This window comes from Nelumbo nucifera, chromosome 3 (genome assembly GCF_055504915.1).
Source record: "Nelumbo nucifera cultivar China Antique chromosome 3, China Antique-T2T, whole genome shotgun sequence".
Taxonomy (NCBI): Eukaryota; Viridiplantae; Streptophyta; class Magnoliopsida; order Proteales; family Nelumbonaceae; genus Nelumbo; species Nelumbo nucifera.
The window spans coordinates 95,524,881-95,533,279 of NC_142651.1; the positions used below are offsets into that span (position 1 = coordinate 95,524,881).

Genomic DNA, 8,399 nt, shown 5'->3' on the forward strand with positions numbered 1-8,399 from the left:
TGCCCCGTGCCTGGAACATCGACAACCTAAGGAAGTACTACTTATGAGCTCAAGAGTTAAGCATCCGCCATATCAAAGAATTTTTCTAAGTACAAAGGACCACTTGCTTAGGCAACCTAGTCAGGCCACAGGTCGGCTAAATTATATATCGAAAAGTGGACGATGAGTCACTCTAGAGCCTAAGGGCCACAATGTTGAGCTAGTAACAACCTCGGTACCAAATTTGAATAAGACCCAATCACTTTCTAAGCATATGGGCAGCATGAGCAAACCTTATTTATGCCTTACTGGTGTGTAGGCAGTTCAGGTCATATACCTTACTATGTCTACTCACCTCGGCTCACAGTTATCTCGGGTTACCCCTTACCATGCCTGGTTATTTTAGAAGTTGAGTACCTCGGGAGAACCTAGACTTTGAATATTTTTAGACAAACTATTGTATGCGATGTGGAAAATCCAAAAGTTGCATTTCATTACTTCAAAATGGTAGTTTATACATTAAAAAAAAAGGTCTACTAGACCGAGCTCGGAGGATTGGCAGATGTTTGTATAGGGGACTCCAAGAAAAGAGGCAGAGATCAGTCATCACGGGGCTCCTCACCCCCACTCTCAGCGGTCCCAGAACTATCCTTGGCTTCTTTAGTCTCCATGGAAGAACTATCCTTAGCTTCCTCATTCTCCATGGCCTCCTCAACAGTGGCACCCGAGCTGTTCTTCTCCACGGTTCCCTCATTGACGTCATCATCACCCTCCTCCTTGGAGTCTGGGTCTTTATCAGCTTCAAGCACCATCTCTATAGTGACTCCGATGGTGGTGACGGCTCTGAGGTCGAGCTCGAGGAATGCACGCCTGGCCAACCAACGGCAAAGCCTAAAGCCCTTCCGAAAGGCTACTGTAGCGAGGTCTTGCTTAAGTTGATTAAACTCTGGTGAAGCCTTGTAAGTTTTGACAGCAAGGACCTCGACGTCCTTGATCCCCTGAGTAAGAGAGGCCTCGCACTGAGTGAAAGCATCCCTCGCCTCCTTCGTCAACCCTTCAATGCGCTCGTTCTTCGCCACGAACTTGGCCTCCAACATTTTGATTGTGTTGATGGCCTTCATCAGCTTAGTCCGACACTCTGTGGCCATTGACTCGACAGCTTGAACCTTTGCCTCGACAGCTTGTATCCTTGCAGCATGCTGCTCGGACTGCTTTAGAAGCAAGTGGATCATGGAGTTTGTCTACAAGAGAAGCAAAATTTACTAAGTACAAAAGAAAACACGAATAAAAGCATTGTATTGAGATCGGAGGCATACTGCCATGAGATGACCCAAAGCCTTGGCACCCAACTCGGCGTACTTGGAGACTTCCTTGGAGAAGACCGCCTCCTTGCTCTTGTTGAGGACGATTTAGATATTCATGATGCTTCGACTCTCCTTGTGGCCTGCACTAGAAGAGCCGACCCTAGGATGACTGGACCGACCTAGTTTACACAACAATTTTCGATAGTCTTCTTCTCTGTTTTCCCTGTAATTTGAGCATCATCTTTTATGTGGTTTGCAGAGGTTTGGTAAGCAAGTGCACGCCTACCAGTGGCCTGTGGGCTGTTTTATCTTGGCAACTTATTTGCGATCACCTGGCTGCACCATAAGGGGCAAATACGATTTTAAGGAGAGTGACCAAGTGACATGACTCAACCCTCATTCTCCTTACAATTCCCAATTCTGAGTTTCTGCAACATCACAATACTGTAATTTTGGTTTGGAAAGCGATTACTAATAAGTTCCATTCTGCCTCTTTATTATTTTTACAATACTGTTGGAGCTCACCGTCGCCCCCAATAGCCACTGGTTCGATGGCCGATTTCTGTCTGGTTGAACCACCTAACCCATGTTAACACCGTTAACGTTATGCTTCGTTCCCTTAGACGACATGGTCGAACGTGATTGGTGGGTTCACGCCTCACGCGAGCTCCTAAAGATGTGACCGCATCTTTGTACAGCTACTTTACCATTCTTTTTTTTGTTGGGCCGGGTCTTGTTTCCGAAATCCGGTACCCGTGCTGTAAACAAGCAAAGAATGCGAAATCCGGTACCCGTAGAATTTTCCAAAAAAAAAAATAAATCCCTGATCCTGAATATATTACGTCAAAATGACAGAATTGCCCCAATGAATAAAATCATCAAAACCAAAATGCCATTCAGAAATTGACCCAAAGAACCCCGTAACGTCGTTTTCCCCGTAAACACCACGGAAGGCATCTTTCTTCAGGCATTTAGAATTGCGAGGGCCATGGAGGGTAGAACTGTCAGACCACCTAAAACCAAGTATCCATTTTTTTTGTACTTCCCAGTTTGCACTTTCGGGCCAGGCTTCCGTATTTCCCAGTATCATTAAACACTCCTCCCTGAGGAAGAAGAATAAAAAAATAGAAAATCGGTGACCACTGACTAGACCAGACGACGCCAAACTCCAAACCAAACTGAAACTCTCTCCGGAATGGACCAGATTTCTCAGAATTCACTGGGAGAGATGAGATCGTAGGGTTGAAATTTCATCAACAAGCAAGCACTCGATCATTATCTTCTCAAGTTTCAATGTTGTTCTTCCTTCCTTCTCCGCTACTTTGACCGCCAGGCGGCAGCAGAATGAGATTAGTTCAAACTTCAATTGAAAGTTGTGAGGTGTGAATGGGCTTCACTCCTCTGGTCGGTCTTTTGAAGCTCTCTGCAACTACTGAAACACTGTGTTGTGCAGCTCCAGAGTCCAGACTGTCCTTAACGTGAACGACTAAAGCTCGTACATGTGTTATAGAGGGGGGGGGGGAATGATTTGATGTTTTACTGGCGCATTGTTCAAAAGTGAAACTAAACAAAGTGGGGATTTTTAGAGGATTTATCTGAAGGGAGCAGGATGGTATCGTAGCTTGAGAAACAGTTGGGCCTTTTCATCCTCTGCGGACACTCACACGAGTTTTCTTGCAGCTGCAGGAGATTAGTTCGACAGACCAGCCAAAAAAATGCAGCAGAATATCCAGAGTACTCGCGTTTAACTGCGTTTATTTTCCTAAAGTACTTTCTTGTCCATAGTCAATCATGCAGAGTAAGGATGTTTTAAGTTATTTTATGGTAAAAGTTTGGGAACACCACGGATGTGGATGTGGGGGCTTTTGCCCTTTTGACGGAATGGGTATACTGTGTTCATTTGGTTTCTGCCTCTGGAGGGTTGTATAATAATAGATAAGTGGTTTGTGTATTCGTCTCTAATATAGGACACGTGGCAATCAAGTTAAGGCTAGACCATGTTGGGAGGCTGGGTTTATGGCATTAATTAAGGCTGCGTTTGGTAGAGGTGTAAAATCAAACCGGGGTAAATTTTACACCCTGGTTCGATTTTATAGACATTTGGTAAACATGTAATTTTACATCAATTTTCGGTGTAAAATGACATTGTTAGGTTTAATTATATTGATAACCGATGTAATAAATACATCGAAATTCTCTCTCTCTCTCTTCCCTGCATCATTCCACCGCATTTGTTGGGTGGGAACTGGGAAGGAGGAGGTCAGGGGCCATGACTCGACATGCAGTTAGCAATGGTGGGCTATGAGCACCCAACAATCCCAAAGGAAACAACTCTACAAGCCCTAAACACCATAATCAAGTTCCACTTCGAGAAAACCTTGGAGAAGAAGCAGGCCTTTGATCTCGAAAAGAAGGAACTTTGGAAGCTCTTCCAGTTCTTCTTCCTCTTCCTAGGCTTGGTCTCGATTGCCTTGGTCTAGTCGCCTAGGCTATAGTGTCGCCACTGCTGGGTCCCCATTGCTCTCCTCACCATGGCCCATCTCATCTTCTATGTCTCGGTGGCTTAGACTCTCCGCTGCATCAATGGGCTCAAGTACTAGTTGTGGTGCCACAAGCTGACGTTGCGGCTAGCGACGAAGAGGTTGAAATGGATCAAGCTGAGGAGGAACAACGGGTTGGCAAATGAGATGCACGACTTCAAGATTCAATTTCAGCAGCCTCCCCTGAGCTATTTTGGTAAGCTCAAGAGGAAGTGGACCGTGCATATCAGATTCTTGATCCTGATATACATCTTCATGGTCTTTTCCTTAGTTGCCCTTCCCTGTTCCTAATCTATAAAATCCACTTTCTTCATATGTGTTCTACATTGTCCTGGAATTGGATGCCTCTGCACCGATACATATCTCCCTCCATGATTGTAGCATCATGCACATCGGTAATTGGTTTCTTCAACTCAGACAAGGCAGCGTGATTCAAATTCCACATGTCGGTTTGTCGAATTCGAACATGGTATCGAAACTAATCATTGGCGAGGTAGCTCTTCCTAGCTGCCATAGTGAAAATTTTTCAAGAGCTAATATGGTGGCTTTGTCTTTTTGCCCATTCTCTCTTCTGAGCCTCTGAGAATTTCTCCCTTTTTTCTATGCTCTTGGTTTTGCTAATTTACTATGCTTTTATAAAAGGTGTAAACTAATAAGGTTGTCCCTTGACTCCCTTTTGCCCTTCTCTCTCTCTCTCCCTCCCTCTCTGATAAATTTCCCACTGCAACAAGATGTAACCAAACAGGACGAATGCAAATGAGCACAATGGCTAGTTTATATTTGACACTATCATTGAACCATCATGTCTCAACTCCATCGGTGTAAAAGTGCATTTACACCTGAAACAAATGCAGCCCAAGGAAAAAACTTTGGTACAAAAAAAAAAAAAACCAAGGGAGAGACGTAGGCACAGGTACTAATGTTGATAAATAGCAAGAGGGTAGGTTTAGGGAGCGTTTTGTAAATTTTACACTTTATCAGTCTTTTAAACCTCTCAATATGTGCTTGTCCCAAAATCAGCTGCAGGTTAGATTTTGATAATCTAAATCTTTTTTGCATATAAAAATGCAAAATCCTCTTCAATCCTTTTTTTTTTCACATTCAAGGGTAGGGGTAGGTTAGACTTAGAACCCACATCTAATTTCTTATTATTTCTTGTCATATATAAGCAGTAAACAAGTAAAATAACATAAATATACAATAAAAATTTCAATTATTTGATTAAGATATATAAAAAATACATAAACTATTAATTATCCTTTATATAAAATTCAAAATTTTATCAAATTCAACACTATAGTGTATATAACTTATATACTTTCCAATAATATGTGAGTTAAAAGGATCGAGTTTAACCTAATACCATACTCTATCTATATCGATATAGATATAGATTGTAGAATTCCAAAACCCATTCCACCTCGTCCTTTAAGCCAAAAAAAAATCAGATAGGGTATCCGGCATACTATGATAAGTTTGAACTTTTGCAGCCAATGTTGACCACGAGATCCAACTTTTAATGCAAAAACTGTCATAAAAGGCCTTGGTTGGCCTAGTGGCTGTGGCTTTTAGGCTTTTGAAAATTGAAACCTTTTCCACAAGGAAAGTGGGTAGAGAGATAGACACGTTGAGCCTTTTTACTCCCTTAACTATGAGTCCATTTGGGACGGCTTTAAGTTGTTTTGGTTGAGCCGTGGTGGTTGAGCACCCATTATTCCATAATATAAGTCATCTGGAGGGCTTTGTATCACAAATGTGTTTCTCACGATTGGAATCCTAATATTGGCTTTATGGTTTTTCTCCAAACGCAGTTTTCACAGTTTTTGGGTTGGCCATCTCGAAATGCAAGGAATTGTGTCGCCCTGGGGCGAGTCGGGATTTCTTACCCACGAAAACTCTGCCCATGCCTATCCACAATACACTACTCCCATGAATTGGAAACATCTCCCCCTGCATAATACTATACAGAGGATGAGATGTTCTTCATGTATTGGCTGCAATAAATGTAAACAGAATTTTCGTGGGCAGGAGATCCGGACTCGGGAGGAGTCGGTGGCTCCTATGGTTATTACCCAAAAATCCCCACTCCACGTCCATGTATATTTTTCCCCTCCCCCACCCCACTATCGTTGTTTATTAGGCTCTACCCACTTTTTTAAATCTCACAATTTTTATTTGCTCCAAAACTGGTAGCGTGATGGATTTTGAGAATTCAAACCTCCCCGTACATAAAAATGCAAAACCCCTTATATTCAAGGATGGGATCAGTTGGATTTAGAACTTGTGTATAATTTTCTATTATTTCTTATTATATATAAATAATAAATAATTAAAATAATATAAACAAAAAACAAAATTTTTAATTATTTGATTAAGACATAAAAAAACACAAACTATCAATTATCCTTCACATACAATTCAAAATATTATTAAATTCGACACCTAGTACATAAAGTCTATATGCTTTTCAATAATATGCGGGTTGGTAAGGATTGGGTTTAGTCTAATACCCTACCCTACCTGTACCCATATAGGTTGTAGAATCCCAAAACCCGTCTCCACCCGAAAACCCATCCTTTAAGCAAAAAAAAAAAAAAAAACTCATGGTTACTTGGGTAGGGTAGAAATTGCCATCGCTATTGTTTACTTCCCCCACCCCCCTCTTATCCAATTTATCGAATTTAGGTTTTGTACCCCCATGGACATCGAATCTCTTAGATCTAGTTATTATTATTATTATTATTATTATTATTATTATTATTATTATTATTATTATTATTATTATTATTATTATTTTGTGGAATAGGTTATTCATCTACCGTTCTCATTCAAACATGCTTAAATTCAGAGTTTTCATGGAATCTGATGCATTAGTGCTAACGAGCATGTAGCTGCATTGAATTTGAGTTGATCTTCAAGTTATAAACTTAGGGTCCGTTTGATTTGCAGGAATAGGGGTCTGGAATCGGAATCGGAATGAGCTATTCCGATTCCAATTGTTTGATTGGGTGGAATTGGAATTCCATTCCCATTCTTGCTGGAATGGCATTTTAGAGAATTCCGATTTGAGGGAATGGCCATTCCCTGCCCCTCCCTTGGGAATGGAATCCCATTCCTGTTAATTTTAATTCTCATTCCCATTCATGTCTGAACCAAACAGACAATGAGAATGGACCATTTCAATTCCGATTCAAAAAAATTCCGATTCCAACTACAAACCAAACGGACCCTTATACTTCAACACCTTGATTCTTAGGGCCCATTTGAGAGAATTGAACTGAAGATTCAGCTAAACTGGTTCAACTAGGCTTTGAGACAGTCTGGATAGACTATTCAAAGAGTCTGAAGCAGAATGATGAAGAGAAATGATTTGGGCTCTCCGGATTTTTTGCCAAACACAACTTTAGACTGTCCATGTGGGGCCCACCTTAGAAAGCCAGTGGGTTGATAAGAAAGTGCAAATGTAATAACAAACATGGACGAGCACTCATTAATTATTGGTTGCATTTAGATTAATTCACACTTATTTTCCAAGCTATGTGTGATGACTGATGAGAAGAAGGTAGAAGTAGAACTACCCGTCCTTAGCTATTCACTCTTTGGAATGCGCACAGGAGGTATTCACTAATTCACTAAACAAAAACCTTAATGAAGTCATGGCTTGAATCTTACTTTTCATGGCTCTAACAGTACTCCAAGTAGATGATCCCACTCAAATTTGACTTGATCTTCATGTTTGTCGATTAATGTACATGCAGTTGATATACTTTTGAGCTTGACTGTTGAACTAATGAATGAATGAATGATTTAGAGCCAGGGACAGGGTGCTAAACATGTGGTCTAATGTGACCCATACCTTTTTAGGGGTCCGTCTGCCTCGGGACTCACGTTTCACCATAAGTACAATCATTGTACCGTGTAGGGGCCAATGAGTAAACTCCTTAAGGTTACCTTTTACTGTTTAACTTCAACTTGCTGGTGCAGCAATATTGATCCATTCAGAAGCTCCCATGGTACCTCTAAATTGATGAATTTTAATCATCTGATTTGTCCATGAAATAGTTTTTTCCCCTTTAAATTGATAGATGAACTTTTGATTGAATGATGGGTTCGACTATGATTTTAGACAAATTTATAACCAGTTATGAAGAGTTTTGATTGGTCAAAGCTCTACCCTTATTATACATTTGCGGCATCACAAATTATCATTAGGCTGCGTTTGGAAATGATGTAAATATGTGTGAATGCAAAAATGTAGAGTGTAAAACGGTTCATATAAATTATAAAATTGGGTTAGTTTTGCATTGATAAATTTATCTTCTTACCAAACAGATTTTTAGCTGTAATGGATGCAAACACGAATTCCAATAAAGCATATGCTTTTTTTTTATCAAAAGCCCACTTGAATGCATATTTACTTCTTTTTTATTGATATACTTTTACATCTTATTATCAATGTAAATATGCATTTGTTTGTCATTTGTCAATGCAAAAAAATGTAATGTTACTAAATACAGTCAAAAGTGAATCAGAGTGCAAATTTACCCTGAACCGGGATTTACACTCCATTTGCATC

At 40.4% G+C, this 8,399-nt stretch overlaps 1 pseudogene; it reads left to right on the forward strand.

The window, feature by feature from the left end:
- The first annotated feature begins 3,532 nt into the window (after positions 1–3,532).
- LOC148801746 (uncharacterized) lies at positions 3,533–4,210 on the forward strand (annotated as a pseudogene).
- The last annotated feature ends 4,189 nt before the right edge of the window (positions 4,211–8,399 follow it).